The sequence below is a fragment of the Rhinoderma darwinii genome, chromosome 3 (assembly GCF_050947455.1).
Source record: "Rhinoderma darwinii isolate aRhiDar2 chromosome 3, aRhiDar2.hap1, whole genome shotgun sequence".
In the NCBI taxonomy this organism is placed as follows: Eukaryota; Metazoa; Chordata; class Amphibia; order Anura; family Rhinodermatidae; genus Rhinoderma; species Rhinoderma darwinii.
The window spans coordinates 102,737,247-102,754,903 of record NC_134689.1 but is presented as its reverse complement, the minus strand read 5'-3'; the positions used below and the strand labels follow the sequence as shown (position 1 = coordinate 102,754,903).

Sequence of the window (17,657 nt, the reverse complement as noted above, 5' to 3'; positions counted from 1 at the left end):
AGTGGCTCAGCAGACAGTATCACACATGATAGGATTAGATATAGGGCCCAGCAGACAGTATCACACATGATAGGATTAGATACAGTGACTCAGCAGAGAGCATCACACATGATAGGATTAGATATAGGGCCCAGCAGACAGTATCACACATGATCGTATTAAATATAGGTCCCAGCAGACAGTATCACACATGATAGGATTAGATACAGTGGCTCAGCAGAGAGCATCACACATGATAGGATTAGATACAGTGGCTCAGCAGACAGTATCACACATGATCGGATTAGATATAGGGCCCAGCAGACAGTATCACACATGATAGGATTAGATACAGTGGCTCAGCAGACAGTATCACACATGATCGGATTAGATATAGGGCCCAGCTCGCTGACATTGCGGCTCCAGCGCTGGACCCAGGAAAGATATAATAAGAATAATAATAATTCTGCTTCTTCATGTGTTACTGATTATTTTTGTGTGTTTGTGTATTTTTACAGGTTCGGTTGTTGGACTTCGGATACGAGGACTTCAATGACGGCGTTTTTTTATTCTCAATAAAATAGTTAATGGGGGTTGTGTTTTTTTATTTCAATAAAATATTTTTTTCTATGTGCTTGTATCTTTTTAAACTTTATTATTACAGCCTTAGTAATGGCCGCCGGCTGATTGACAACCTCCATTACTAAGGCGGGGCTTAATGTTAGCAGGTGCAGAGGCCAACACTAACCCCCATTATTACCCCAGTACCCACCGCCACCAGGGGTACTGGGAAGAGCCAGGTACGAACCAGTACCCGTCCATCTGTAGTGACGGGCAGGCACCGGGCCGGCCGCAGGCTGGTAGTATTAGGCTGGGGAAGGCCAAAAACAGTGGCACCTACCACCCTGGTAATGCTGCCTGCTGCTGCTGTGTTGTATCCGGCTGGTTATGAAAATTGGGGGGGGACCCCACATCGTTCTTTCCAATTATTATTATTATATTTTTTTTTTAAATGACGTGGGGTCCCCCCCATTTTTCATAACCAGCCAGATACAATAAAGCAGCAGCAGCCTAGCATTACCAGGGTGGCAAGGGCCACTGTTTCTGGCCTGTTCCTGCCTGATAATACCAGCCTGCGGCCGCCCCAGTGGCCAACCATCACTATAGATGGTCAAGTACTGGATCGTACCCGGCTCTTCCCAGCACCCCTGGTGGCGGTGGGTACCGGTGTAATAAAGGGGGTTAGTGTTCGCCTCTGCATCGGCTAACACTAAGCCCCACCTTAGCAATGGGTGCTGTCAATCAGCCGGCGCCCATTATGAAGGCGGTAGTAATATAGTTTAAAAAAAAAACACAGACACAGAAAAAATATTTTATTGAAATAAAAAAAAAACCCACACAACCCTCATTAACCATTTTATTGATAATAAAAAAAAAGCCGTCATCGAAGTAGTCCTGGAATCCGACGTAGTCTAACGACCGAACCTGTAAGAAAACACACAAAAAACGATTAGTAACACAGACTTAGATACAGGGCCCATGTGTGATACTGTCTGTGGGACCCTGTACCTAAGCCTACCACAAGGTAGGCTTAGATACAGGGTCCAGCAGACAGTAATCTTATACAGTATAAGATTACTGTGTGCTGGGGCCCTGTATCTAAACCTGCAGTGTGGTAGGCTTATATACAGGGACCAGCAGACAGGATCACGCATGGGCCATGTAGCTAAGCCTACCATGTGATTGGCTTAGATACAGGGCCCAGCAGACAGGATCACACAATCTGTGATCCTGTCTCATGGGCCCCTTAAGCCTGCTACATTGTAGGCTTAGGGGTTGTGCAGTCCCTAAACATTGATGGCCTATCCTCAGGATAAGCCATCAATAGCTGATGTGTCGGGGTCCGTCTCCCGCCAATCAGCTGTTTTGAAGGGGCCGCAGAACTCGTACAACAGCTGCTTCCCCTTCATTTCACTACTCGCTCACACTGTTGTGAATCGCCAACACCGATTCACAGTGTGACCGGAATGAAGGGGAGCAGCTCTCGTATGAGTGCTGCGGCCCCTTCAAAACAGCTGATTGGCGGGTCCCGGGAGTCGGATCCCGCCAGTCAGGGCTACTACTCTTACCTTCCTCTTCAGCCGCGGCGGAAGTTCTGTCCTCTCGATGCTGTGCGCGACGCATAGCGCTGTGACGTCATGCGCTGCGCACAGCGCTTGACGTCAGGACCTCCGCTGCGATCCGGAACCAGGAAGGTAAGTACAGTCTGTTACTATAGTAACAGGGGCCCGCGGCCCGAGTTACTATAGTAACTTTTTATTGATGTGGTGCGGGGGGCTGTGGGCCCCCCTGGCTTTGGGGCCCGGTCGCAATTGCGACCGCTGCGACCCCTATAGCTACGCCAGTGGTAGCAAGCCTGGGCAAATACCCTTAAAATAGGACCACAAATAAAGCAGGTGAACAGACGGACGCTCATTGTATAGAGGTCTTCGGTCCATGGAAGGGATAGAATGTGGAAAACTAATATGTCTTATTGCAACAGAGACTACTAAATGAATAGGACAAGAATAAAATAAACAGCGGGGGCAATAATGATATATCCCAAAGACCGCAAATGCCCGATTTATTCCCCCGTGAGGCAATAAGCCAAGAAGTAGGAACCAAGGCCTGAAAAACTCAACTCATCCCAATATATCTGCGGACAGTATGGATTACTACAATAGTATAGAGGCTTTGTGTACTCTCCTCGACATTCACTGCACAGTTCCAAGCCAATATTATCAGCAAAAATCAATAGGCTACAGTAAAAGAGAAGCAAGTCATACATGAACCTAAAATCACATTGAATATTTACACCAGCGCAGTAAAACACCATAAACATTACCGTATTTATTGACATTTTTCCAACGTTATTACTGAAATACCACAATACAAAGATCACTGTGCCACTGCTTTAATATACAATGATGGCCTCTCATGCGTATAAATATCACGTGACATTTCAGAATACAGTATGTATGACCGTGGCCCACGGTATTCTTATTTTTTTACAATAAAGGCCTGGCATTGAAGCAAGATATACCATTACACTGTCTCAACATTTCCCCATATACTTGGATGGATTTCCTTATACCACACTAAATAATGGCCATGCCGGTAAGACATAATCACTTGATCGTTTTGATATTTTCCTTATAGATCATTAAGAAACCAATGCTCAATAAAGCCCGATCATTCGTCCTATTGGTAGGATAGCACAGAATATAATATATATGTGTATATATGTGTATATATATATATATATATATATATATATATATATATATATATATTGTTGCACATGACGGTATAATATATTTATTTCAACTCCCCAGGGATGTTGTGTCTTCCAGATGGAAATGAAGGTGAGGCCCAGCCCAAATACTACGAACGCTGCCGTTATTACCCTTTATGAATATACGAGTGCTAATGTGGGTGGTAAATAATACATGGCTGCAAGGCTTTTTGTATGGAGAAGCTCTGGTTGCAGCAAGCTGTCAGTGTAACCTCGCATCCTCACTCCTCCCTGTACATGGCCAGTACACCGATTCCCAATGATGACAATGACAACATAGCCATACACCCATAAGAACAGATGTAATGATGTGCTTTGTCAGGACTCACCATGTTGAGGTCTGGCAGAGAGGAAAGCTGAGCGGTCTCAATCCTGAATCCATTTTGCTCCTGCAGATGACTGTATAAGCCACACATCAGCAGCTGGGGCTGTGATGATGATGCTGAGGATGGCTGGATGGGTAGGCAGCCGCCCCTCCCTCCTTCTTCTAGGGAGGCAGACAGAGAATGAGCTCATGGAGCCTGGAACTGCAATCTCCCTCCCTCAGTTCCTATGGAAACTAGACTGCGATCACAATGGAGATTGCTGCTGTGAAGGTGCTCAGAGTCTCATTCACAGCTCAAACTACTCGATGTGGTTGTGGCTCTGCGCTCTCCGATAACTGCGCAAGTCATGTGCCTGATGTATTGAAATTGGTCACACATTGTTTTAGAAGACCAAAAAACGAATGCCTGCAAAATAAAGAATTAAGTGACCTTCAGATGACCACTGCTAACGTGTGACAAGTAAGGGGTGACTATTCGGAGCGCAAATGATTAAATGTATACAAAGGCATAAGAAAATAATCCAGGAAAAAAAGATCAGACTGACACTGATCAGATAAAAAAAACCCGGGGAAATAGGCATCTATGTGGCAATAAATCATCATCAAGTCACCGAGTCTTTTTACATACCTTGCATGGCATTTAAACCAGTGTTGTTATGCAAAATGACCTCCTCATCCTAAGGCCTAATGCACACGACCATAGCGGCTTTGCGGGCCGCAAAACTTAGAATCTGTTGCGGTCCATTTGTTCACAAAAAACTTTTGTTGTGGATCCGTGTCACCAGGATTCATGGATTTGCAACAAAAAAAAAATAGATGTTACCAGTTTGTGAAGCTGCCAATCCGGACCGTAAAATGACTGGTTCTGAGTTTTTGCATCCCAACATGGACCTGTGAACATCACGGTCGTGTGTATGGGGACATAGAAATAAATGGGTTTGTGTGTTATCCGCAAAATTGCAGTTAGCACATGGACAAAGAACTACGGTCGCGGACATTAGGCCTGTCTTTTCTCTAGTTCTGGTATTCTGTTCATGAACCAGGAAGCTAAGGATGAACTAAACTAGATGTCCTGCCCAAATAGTAGAGTGCTGCAGTGCAGACAAAAGAATAGTGAAAGATGGAAATTTTACAATGTAACTTTCTATAAGGTGGTGTTTCACACATTTTATAGGATATTTTTTCTCTTTTAAATACTGCGACCAGATGTTAGTTTTACCACTTGACTATAAACGTCCGGGGCGGTCCACTAATTATCTCTGCAGGGCCGTCTTAGAACGTCCTGCAGAGATAGCCTGTTTGCCGCTCTGTAGCAGCATTTAGCTCCGTCATACAGCTGTCTCTAGATAGCTGTATCACGGAGCTCTGCCCAGAGATCAATCAGTGAGGTCTCTGGGCATGTGATCATTGTGACAACTGTCACAATGATCACTATACTTTCCCCATCCTCGGGGCACCCCCCACAACCCTCGTGGCGATCCCTCCCTTGCACCCCCCCCCCCTTTAACTTCTCCCTCTCCTGGCAGGCTGTCAGTTGAGGGAGAACAGTGTATAATAAAACAATAAATATATTTCTATCTATCTATATATCTATCTAACAACACAAAAGTTTGAAAAGCACATTCCAACGAAATGAAACAAAACATGTAGACACGTGCAAGAACACCTGTGACTGCAAATATACAGTAGACAAAGAAATGGCGACAGCACACTGCGAACACTAATGTAACCTAAACCGCTAAATATAAATAAATATGCATTACTGCTAAATCTACTTACAATAGGGAGGTTCTTAGTGCACGTTTTTGATCAAAAAGTGTTTGCCCACCTGCCACAACAAGGCGACCTCCATAGGTGGGAACCTACTCTGCATGTACACCAAGAACTAGGACTAAGCATACATATCTCTGGGGATGGTAGGAACCAGGATTAAACTAATTAAAATCACCCAGGGCAGAATGGGTCGCCTTGTCGTGGCAGGTGGGCAAACACTTTTTGATAAAAAAAATGTGCACTAAGAACCTCCCTATTGTAAGTAGATTTAGAAGTAATGCATATTTATTTATATTTAGTGGCTTAGGTGACATTGGTGTTCACAGTGTGCTGTCGCCATTTTTTTTTTTGTGCGGTATCAATTTGCAGTCACAGGCGTTCTTGCACCTGTATACACGTTTTGTTTCATTTTGTTGGAATGTGCTGTTCAATCTTTTGTGTATATGTGATTCATATGTGGGGTTAGTGACTGCCTCCATTTTTGTTCTTGCACTCCTCCTATTCTGCTCTGGGTGATTTTAATTAGTTCAATGCCAGGTATATATGTAGGCTTAGTCCTAGTTATGGGTGTATGTGCAGAGTAGGTCCCCACCTATGGAGGACGCCTTGTCGTGGCAGGTGGGCAAACACTTTTTGATCAAAAACGTGCACTAAGAACCTAAGAATTATAAGTAGATTTAGCAGCTCCTGATTTTCAGCCATTTTTTAATCAAACTAGCGTTTTTTGGGTCAATGAAAAACAGCTCCAAAAATTGCTCAAGAAGTGACATGCACTTCTTTTTATGCTCCGTTGTTTGCAAATGAGGCGTAAAAAAACGCACCATCGGAAAAGAACACCATATTTCCCATTGAAATCAATGGGCAGATGTTTGGAAGCATTCTGCTTCCGATTTTCCAGCCATTTTTCGGGACGTTTACAGCCCGAAAAACGGCTGAAAATAGCCCGTGTGAACATACCCTAACAGTTATGTTTCTTACTCGCTGCCTGGAAAAATTACATAGGCTTTCTATTATACAATATACAGCACAGTGATGTATATAATGTTGCCCTGCAGCTAGTGCAAAGGCCAATTCAGCAATTGAGAACTGGCCATAAAAAGTGTGCTGCACTTTTATGTTTGAGATTCTTCAGATAAAAATTGATATGCATCTGGATTAAGAAAATATGCAGCCCTGAATAAAATAAATTAAATATAATAAGTTTACCTGCCCTGGTTCCTTAGAGTTCAGTGGAATATGTGTAGATATGGATGTCCTAACATCAGCACAGTGCCATCTCCCAAGCCTTGACTGTATTATGTAAGAAAAGTTCTCTTAGCAACTTGGTAAATCCTTGCCCCAGGGGGTTATACACTGCCCCTTATGATGAATGTTTGAGAATATAAGTAAAGCCTTGCCGCCGTAAAAAAAAAACCATTTAGTTTACAGCATCCTGTCTGAGGGTCCTTTTGCATGGCCTGAGAATGAACGTTCGTTGGCTCGATCATTGACCCGTGTCAAAGAGCCTTTTAGGCTATGTACACCTCTGAAAGGGATAAGGGATTTTTTTTAAATAAAAGGGTCAGTGTGTATGGTGAAACTTTATTATTGGTATTTTTAAAAAATTAGTTTAACTTTTTGAGATACAGCTGCTCTGTATTCTCTATACAGAACAGCTTTATAGACCTGAATCTGTCAGTCCAGCGGACCTGACGGGTTCAGCGTCAGCAGATCCACTTATGAACTTGTTGATGTGATGGACAACAGGTGGATTCTGCGTGTCAGAGACCAGTTTAGTTTAAGTTGTGTGGCTGCGCCATAACAGCACTGGGGATGTGTACACAGCGTGGCCATGTTGCATCCTCACGCTGGAGTGTACAGTGCTAAAAGGGAAGGCTTGACAGCAGAAGTGTTACATGAGGACCCAGAGTCAGAGTGGGTACAGAGTATCGGCGGGTGACGCACAAGAGCCTACCTGTGACAGTGGCAGGAGTCTCCCCACTAGAAGTCAAATATGGATAGGCCGCAAGCAGGGAGGTCAAGCAAGGACCTGCACTGAAATAGGAGGTACCTCGATATAAGGGAGTGGTGCACTAGATTGTGTCCTACAACTAAATGGTGAGACAACCATCATTGTCTGAACCCAGTTGAATCAGGTTAAAGTGAATCGTGCTAAGGAGACTGTAGCTCTCGTGTCCTGTTCGCTGTGGTCGTGTGCGAGTATAACACCAGCCTAAGTAAAGGACTTAGTTTTGCCATAAACTCCTGGTTTTTGTTCCATCATTTTGCAGCAACCCTACATGTCTATGAAGTTATGCCCTAACAATGCCAGTGTACTTATAAGTACACAGGCTACCGTACTTACAGATATGGACATTAATAATTAATAAAATTGGGAATAACTTTTTTTTATAAATATTAGTTACAAATAAACATACAAAATATTTTTGCATTAAATACATTTTATCACATAGCGGTTACAAAACCCCAAATAAAATACACATATTTGGTATTATCATAACCGTAACAACCTGTTCTTTAAACCTATACCTTATGTAAGATGAAAAATTACAGTATAAATTAATGTAAGTTAATTACCTACATATACATATGTACCCTAACATAGCACCAAATGAAAGTACAGTCAGTCCTGCATGAACCAAGGCCTCATATAACTATGTTGATATAAAAATAGTTACGACCGTCGAAATGCCAAGAGGCAAAAACCCCCAAATAATATTTTGTTACCTAGTGCAAAAATGGCCTGGTTTTCATCTGGTTAAACTAATAAAACCCCTTTAACAAACTGTTATTTATGGGAGATTTTGGTTTGTTTCTACTGCACTGTCTGTGTGTCTGGGGGGTACTATTACTGTGGGGACATAAAAGGAGGCATTATTACTGAGTGGGGGCATAAAGGGGGGATTATTACTTTGGGGACATAAAAGGGGGCACTATTTTTGTGTGGGACACTAAGGGTGGCATTATTACCATCTAGGATACTATGGAAGTTGGTGTAGAGATAGTGTATAGGTGGCAAGGGTGCTGGAAAAGCAAGGTGCCAAAGATGTGTGTGTATTAAATTCTGCAGGAACAAGTCCTAGCTGGGAGAAGCCGACATGGTGGTCTTGGCTGAATGAAGAAGTAAAGGGAAAGTGAACGACTCAAGTGGGAGATGTCACCTGTGAGTCACTGGATGTAATTGTACTGTAATCACTTTTATGGTCTGCAAAGCGCCTGTGTATAACAAATATTTACCACTATATGTTCACTGTATAATTATTATTATCTTTGTATAGTATATTTTATTCAGTAACATTATGGTATTGGTCAGTCACTATGTGGTGGTAATATTTTGTTATGGTGTGGCCATGTTATTTGGTAACAGTGTGGTGGTATTATTCAGTGGTATTATGTGGTCATGGTGTGGAGGTATTATTCAGTCACTATGGAGTGTTAATTTTTGGTTATAATGTGGCTGTAATATTTGGTAACAGTATGGTGGTATTATTGAGTCACTATGCGGTGGTAATATGTAGTCATGGAGTGGAGGTATTATTCAGTCACTATGTGGTTATGTTGTGGCGGTAATATTTAGTAATAGCTCAGTGATATTATTCTGTAACTATGTGGTGGTAATATGTGGTCATGGTGTGGCGGTATTATTCATTCACTATGTGGTGGTAATATGTGGTCATGATGTGGAGGTATTCAGTCACTATGTGGTGGTAATATGTGGTCACTAGGTGGTGGTAATATGTGGTCATGGTGTGGCGGTATTATTCAGTCACTATGTGGTGGTAATATGTGGTCATGATGTGGAGGTATTCAGTAACAGTCCGGTGGTATTATTCAGTCACTAGGTGGTGATAATATGTGGTCATGGTGTGGAGGTATTATTCAGTAACAGTATGGTGGTTTTATTCAGTCACTATACGGTGGTGATATGTGGTCATGGTGTGGAGGTATTATTCAGTATCAGTATGCTGATATTATTCAGTCACTAGGTGATAGTAATATGTGTTCATGATGTGGAGATATTATTCAGTAACGGTATGGTAGTATTGCTCAGTCACTATGTGGTGGTAATATGTGGTCATGGTGTGGCAGTATTATTCAATCACGATTTAGGGGTAATATGTGGTCATGATGAGGTGTGGAGTGGGGGCCAATAGCTTATGTACAGCCCAAGATCATACGAATACACCATTGCTTATAAGTTTACAATACTCTAAGACCTTCAACTAATACATCTCCATCTAGTGGTCAAATTTGATATTTCATTAAATGACCCAACTAGCTATTAATTATCTTAAATATATTTACAATTTTTATTTAGAATTTACTTATACTACTAAATGTATAAACAACAATAAGACACTAAATGGACTTGTCGCATGTAATACTGAATTGAAGGATTTAAAAAAAAAAAGGTAACATTTTAGGTAACATTAACCCCTTCCCGACATTTGTCGTAAGTATACGACATGGAAAGCCAGTGCTTCCCGCAAAATGTCGTATACTTACGACAAATGTTTGGCACCGGCTGAGAAGCTGAGTCAGTGCCATAATCGCCGGATCTCAGCTGGATCTTACAGCTGACATCCGGCTGTAATGGCGGGGACCGAAATTAGCTTCGATCCCCGCCATTAATCCCTTGAATGCAGCGTTCAAACGTGATCGCTACATTTAAGGTGTTTGCAGCTCATCGGAACCCCAGCAATGAAATTGCTGGGGTTCCGGTGGCTGCAATGGCAACCGGAGGCCTAATACTGGCCTCCCGGTCTGCCTAGCACGGAAGCCGGTCAAGATCCACCCTGCGGCGGAGCCTGATCGGCTTCCGTAGCCGCCGGCAAGATGGCGCCGGCTCAGGAGCTGATCCGGCGTCATCAGCGGTGGAAGTCAGCTGTATGTTACAGCTGACATCCACCTGTAATGGCAGGAACCGGAGGTAGCTCCGATCCCTGCCATTAACCCCTTCGATGCAGCAATCGAAAGCGATTGCTGCATCGTAGCGGTTACTAGCAGATCGACAGCCCTGACAGGCAATCAGGACTGGCGACTGCTGCTATGGCAACAGGAGACACAATGTCCTCCTGCTCTGCCATTACGGAAGCCGATTTAGGCCCCGCCGGGAGGCGAAGCCTAATCGGCTTGCTGTCAGTGAATAACTGACAGATCTAATACATTGCACTACGTAGGTAGTGCAATGTATTAGAGAAAAAAAAATCTGACTGTTGGACCGTCAATTCCCCTAGAGGGACCTATAAAAACTATAGCACGTCCCGTAAAAAACAAGCCCTTATACAGCTCCGTCGACACAAAAAATTAAAAAGTTATGGTTCTCACAACTTGGCGACATAAAAAATACATTCTTTTACAAAAGTAATTTTATTGTGCAAAAAGTTGTAAAACATAAAAAAGTTCTATAAATTAGGTATCGCCAGAATCGTACGGACCCGCAGAATAAAGCTAACGTAATTTATAACGCGTGGTGAACGCTGTATAAAAAAAAACTAAAAAAACTATGCCAGAATTGCGGTTTTTTGTTTAACTGACATCCCAAAAAATAGGATAAAAGGTGATCAAAAAGTTGCATGTACCCCAAAATGGTACCAATAGTAACTACAGCTTGTCCCACAACAAACCAGCCCTCATACCACTACGTCTATGAAAAAATAAAATTAGTTAAGGCTTCAATAAGTCAGGAAATAAAAAATATGCAGTTGTGCCGACCCGAGGGGAACATTTCTTCTGTTTCAAGAGGAGATTTATCAAGGACCTAAAATTAAGGAACCAGGAAGGGGAGAGCCCAAACATATCTGCTGGAAGCAACGGTGCCCGTATTATACCAGGACAACACTTTTCCCAGCAAAATTCCCCAAACTGAAAAAGTTCGGGGTGTGGACCAAAAGGGGGATAAGAAAGGACACCATTTATCAGTGCGACACCGGCCTGTGCAGAAAGGATTGTGTCATATCTATGGATTATTTTACTTTTTTTACCCCATTATTATACCACCTGACTATGCCCCTGATGTACTCTGCCCAGCTTACATATGCCCCTACATTATAAACGGAAACACCAGCAATACTCAAACAAATCTACTACCAAGCAAAATCCGCTCTCCAAAAGCCAAATGGCGCTCCCTCCGCTCTGAACCCTACAATGTGCCCAAACAGCAGTTTCCTTCCAGATATATGGCATCGTCATACCCGGGAGAACCCTTTTAACAATTTTTGGGGTGTGTGTCTCCAGTGGCATAAGCTGGGCATGACATATTTGCCACTGAATGGTATATGTAGGGAAAAATATAAATTTTTAATTTGCACCATCCGCAGTACAATAATTTATGGAAAAGACCTGTGGGGTGAAAATGCTCACTACACCCCTTAACCCTTTCAAGACCGAGCTCATTTTGGCCTTCAGGACCAGCCCCATTTTTTCAAATCTGACATGTGTTAGTTTATGTGGTAATAACTCCGGAATGCTTTTGCCTATCCAAGCGATTATGAGATTGTTTTCTCGTGACATATTGTACTTTATGTTAGTGGAAAAATTTGGTCAATAAATTCATTGCTTATTTGTGAAAAACACCAGAATTTAGAGAAAATTTGCAAAAATTATGATTTTTCTAATTTTAAATGTATCTGCTTGTAAAACAGATAGTAATACCACAGAAAATAGTTACTATTTCAGATATTCCATATGTCTACTTTATATTTGCATAGTTTTTTGAACATTATTTTATTTTTCTAGGACGTTACAAGGCTTAGTACTTTACCAGCAATTTCTCACATTTTCAAGAAAATTTCAAAAGGCGATTTTTACAGTGACCAGTTCAGTTCTAAAGCGGCTTTGAGGGCCTTATGTACTAGATAGACCCATAAATCACCCCATATTCAAAACTGCACCCCTCAAAGTATTCAAAACAGCATTCAGAAAGTTTCTTAACCCTTTAGGCGTTTCACAGGAATTAAAGCAATGTAGAGGGGAAATTGACAAATTTTTTTTTTTTTGCTGCAATTCATTTGTAATATATTTTTTTCTGTAACACAGAAGGTTTTACCAGAGAAACGCAACACAATATTTATTGCCCAGATTCTGCAGTTTTTAGAAATATCCCACATGTGGCCCTAGTGCGATAATGGACTGAAATACCGGCCTCAGAAGTAAAGGAGCACCTAGTGGATTTTGTGGCCTCCTTTTTTTAGAATATATTTTAGGCACCATGTCGGGTTTGAAGAGGTCTTGTAGTGCCAAAACAGTGGAAATCCCCCAAAAGTGACACGGTTTTGGAAACTGCACCCCTCAAGGAATTTATCTGGGGGTATAGTTAGCATCTTGACCCCACAGGTCTTCTGCTATATTTATTGGAGTTTACCTGTGAAAGTGAAAATCTACTTTTTTTTCTGAAAAAATATTTAAAATAAAGATATTTGCAAGGATTAAAGAATAAAAAGCACCCCAAAAGTTGTAAAGCTGCTTCTCCCGATTACAGCAATACCCCATATGTGGTACTAAACTGCTGTTTGGACCCATGGCAGAGCTCAGAAGGGAAGGAGCGCCATTTGGATTTTGGAGCGCAGATTTTGCTGGATTGGTTTTCAGTGCCATGTCGCGTTTGCAGCGCCCTGGAGGGAGCAAAACGGTGGAAACCCCCCAAAAGTTACCCCATTTTGTAGACTACACCCCTCAAGGAATTTTTCTAGGGGTATAGTTAGCATTTTGACCCCACAGTTTTTTTTGCTGAATTTAGTGGAATTAGGCCGTGAAAATGAAAATCAACTTTTTTCTGAAAAAACATAGAAATGTTTAATTTTTACAATGAATAAAGAAGAAAAATCACCCAAAAATTTGTAAAGCGATTTGTCCTGATTACAGCAATACGCCATATGTGGTAATAAACTGCTGTTTGGACCCACGGCAAGACTCAGAAGGGAAGGAACAATATTTGGGTTTTGGAGCTCAAATTTAGCTGGAATGGTTTTCCGGTGTCATGTCGCATTTGCAAAGCCCCAAAAGTCACTTTAGGGGACTGGAACGAGCGATCATAAGGTCGCTGGTACAATACAGTGCAGTACTAATGTATTGCAGTATAATATCATTTTTACAGGCTCCTGTAACAGCGCGATCGCTGTTCCTGTCCATTAGTCCCGAGTGTCAGCTGCAATACACAGCGGACACCTGCAGAATATGGCGCGGGTGCAGCGCATGAGCCCGCTCCATATATAACCCCCCGCACCACGACATGCTATGTTGAGCGGGTTCTCCCGGATATAAAATATCATATATGTGGACGTAAGCTGGTGTTTGGGCACGCTGTGGGGCTCAGAAGGGAGGGAGCGCCATTTGGCTTTTGGAGCGCAGAGTTTGCTTGGTAACTGTTCTGTTTGGGGTTTTGCTGATATTTCAGTTTATAATGTGGGGGTATGTGTAAATTGGGCAGAGTACATCAGGACATAATAAGAGGGTATAATAATTCGGTAAATAAATAATAATCCGCAGATATGTGGCCAATGTCGCACTGATAAATGGCGCCCGATCTTATCAGATTTTGGACACTGCACAATTTCTGTCGCTATATTCTGAGAGCCAGAACTTTTTTTATTTTTTCTTCACCGGAGCCGTGCGAGGACTTATTTGTTGCGGGACAATCTGTAGTTTTCATGGTACCATTTTAGGGTACATGTGATTTTTTTATCACTTTTTATTAGATTTTTTTGGCAAGCAAAGTGACAAAAAAACAAATTCTGACAATGTTTTTTGTCTTTTTTTTTTACACTTTTCAACGTGCGCTATAAATTACATTTTACTTTATTCTGCGGCTCGATACGATTACGGCGATACCAGATGTATATAATTTTTTTATGTTTTGTGGCATTTGCGCAATAAAATCACTTTTCGATAAAATTATTTATTTTTTGTGTCACCATATTCTGAGAGCCATAACTTTTTTATTTTTCAGTCAAAAAAGCTGTGTAAGAGCTTGTTTTTTGCGGGACGGGTTGTCGTTTTTATTGGTACTATTTTAGGGTACATGCAACTTTTTGATCACTTTTTATTCTATATTTTTGGAGGGTTGATGACCAAAAAAATAGTAATTCTGACATTGTTTTTTAATTATTTTTTTTGCGCTGATCACCGTGCGGGAAAAATAATATTAGAGTTTTATAGTTTGGGTCGTTACGAACGCGGTGATACCAAATATGTGTACTTTTTTTTTAACATTTTCTTTTTTTTTTACTATAATAAAAGACTTCTAGTTAAAAAAAGCATTTTTTGTTTTTGTAACTTTTATAACTTGTTTTTACACTTTTATAAAACATTTTTATTACTTTATTTTTTACTTTTTACTTGTTTTACTTGAAGACTGGCAGCACTGATCGCTGCTATAATACATTACACTACCTAGGTAGTGTAACGTATTATAAACTGTCAGTGTGACGCTGAGAGTCACACTGACAGGAAGCTTATGAAGACCGGCCTCCGGCTGGTTCTCATAGGCTGCTGTGCATGGCAGACCCGGGGGCCGTTGTTTGGCCTCCGCTTCTGCCTTATAACCGATTGCAGCACCCGCAATCGGTCCCCGGGAAAGTTTGTTGTAGCAACAAACTTTCCAGTTTGTTGTAGTAACAAACTTTCCAGTTCGTTGCTACAACAAGCTTTCCCTGCGATCACATGACCGGGGCCTGAACCAATTGGGTCCCGGTCATGTCTCCGGGACCAGAGGCAGGGTTTAACAGCGCGATCCGGGTGTCAGCGCTACTCTGAGACACCCGGATCGTGCTTTTAACACCCACCGTGAATTCACGTTGGCGCTGCACAGAGCCCAGCAAATGCTGACGTGAATATACAGTGGGCGGTCGGGGAGCGGTTAATAAATGCCTTGAGGGGTGTAGTTTCCATAATGGGGTCACTTCTCAGGGTTTTCTTTTTATTATTTCACATCTGAGCCTCTGCATTTGTGAACCAATACTTTGTATATCTCCAAATTATGCCTCAATTTTACATGGCACGCTTTCACTCCTGAGCCTGGTCGAATGTCCAGGCAAAAGATTAGTGCCCCATGTAGGGTGTTTTTAAAACCAGGAAACCCAGCATCATAATTAGAGAGCTGTCTTGTTATGGTGGCACAAGCTGGGCACCACATATTGGCATATCTATGGAAAAAATCCAATTTTCCCTCTGCAACATCGAGTGCACACTAATTTCTACAAAACACCTGCAGGGTTAAAATGCTTACTACACCCCTAGGTAAATGCATTGAGGGGTGTAGTTTCCAAAATTGGGTCACTTCTGGGGGATTTCCACTGCTGTGGGCCCACAGGCGCCCAGAAACCAATCCAGCAACATCTGCACTCCAAATGGCGCTCCTTCCCTTCTGAGCCCTGACGTGTGCCAAAACAGCAGTTTATGACCACATATGGGGTATTGCCGTACTCGGAAGAAATTGCTTTACAAATGTTGGGTTCTTTTTTTCCTTTATTTGTTAATAAAATGAAAACATTTGCGCTAAAGCTACGTCTTATTGAAGAAAAAGGGATTGTTTTTATTTTCACTGCCCAATTCTAATAAATTCTATGAAACATCTGTGGGGTCAAAATGCTTACTACACCACTAGATGAATTCCTCAAGAGGTGTCGTTTCCTAAATGGAGTCACTTTTTGGTCGTTTCCACGGTTTTCTCCCCTCAGGGGCTTTGCAAATGTGACATGGCCTCCGCAAACCATTCCTGCTAAATGTGATCTCCAAAAGCCAAATAGCGCTCTTACCCTTCTAAGCCCTGCCGTGTGTTCAAACAGCCTGTTATTACCACATGTGGGGTATTGTTTTACTCGGGAAAAATTGCTTTACAAATTTTATGGTGCTTTTTCTCCTTCAGTCCTTGTGGAAATGAGAAAAAATTAGCTAAACCTACATTTTCTTTGAAAAGATTTAGATTGTAATTTTCAGGGCCTACTTCCAATAATTTCTGCAAAAAACTTGTGGGGTCAAAACGCTGACTATACCCCTAGATAATTACCTCAATGGGTGTAGTTTCCAAAATGGGGTCACTTGTGGGGGGTTTCCACTGTTTTGTTCCCTCAGGGGCTTTGTAAATGTGACATGGCCTCCGAAAACCATTCCTGCTAAATTTGAGCTCCAAAAGCCAAATAGCGCTCTTTCCCTTCTAAGCCCTGCCGTGTGTCCAAACAGCCGTTTATTACCACATGTGGGATATTGTTTTACTCGGGAGAAATTGCTTTACAAATTTTGTGGTGCTTTTTCTCCTTTAGTCCTTGTGGAAATGAGAAACAAAATCGCTAAACCTACATTTTCTTTGAAAAAATGTAGATTTTCATTTTCACGGCCTACTTCCAATAATTTCTGTAAAAAAACCTGTTTGGCCAAAATGCTCACTATACCCCTAGATAATTTCCTTGAGGTGTGTAGTTTCCCAAATGGAATGACTTTTTGGGGATTTTCACAATTTTGGCACCGCAAGAGCCCTTCAAACCGGACATTGTGCCTAAAATATATTCTAATAAAAATAAGGCCCCAAAATCCACTATGTGCTCCTTTGCTTCTGAGGCCGGTGCTTCAGTCCAGTAGCTCGCTACGGCCACATGTGAGATATTTCCTAAAACTGCAGAAACTGGGCAACAAATATTGTGTTGCATTTCTCTAGTAAAACCTTCTGTGTTATGAAAAAAAATATTATTAAAAATTTATTTCTGCAAAAAAAGATGAAATTTGTAAATGTCACCTCTACTTTGCTTTAATTCCTGTGAAATGTGTAAAGGGTTAAGACATTTTCTAAATGCTGTTTTGAATACTTTGAGGGGTGAAGTTTTTAAAATGGGGTGACTTTTTGGGGATTTCTAATATATAAGGCCCTCAAAGCCACTTCACATCTGAACTGGCCCCTGTAAAAATAGCCTTTTGAAATTTTCTTGAAAATGTGAGAAATTGCTGCTAAATTTCTAAGCCTTGTAACGAACGTCCTAGAAAAATAAAAGGACGTTCAAAAAACGATGCCAATCTAAAGTGGACATATGGGGGATGTTAATTAGGAACAATTTTGTGTGTTATAACTGCCTGTCTTACAAGCAGATACATTTAAATTGCAAAAAATGCTAATTTTTCACTAAATTTTGGTGTTTTTCACAATTAAATACTGAACATATCGAGCAAATTTTGCCAGTAACTTAAGTCCAATGTGTTACGAAAAAACAATCGCTTGGATAGGTAAAAGCATTCCGAAGTTATTACCACATAAAGTGA

General features: G+C 41.5%; 1 protein-coding gene across 1 annotated transcript in view; it reads right to left on the bottom strand.

Moving 5' to 3' along the window:
- JAKMIP2 (janus kinase and microtubule interacting protein 2) overlaps positions 1-3,823 on the bottom strand; it is a 136,193-nt gene extending 132,370 nt beyond the window's left edge. Inside the window, exon 1 of the mRNA XM_075856517.1 lies at positions 3,643-3,823. The gene's annotated coding sequence lies outside the window, so the exon portion shown is untranslated. The remainder of the gene's footprint in view (positions 1-3,642) is intronic.
- Positions 3,824-17,657: the final 13,834 nt, after the last annotated feature.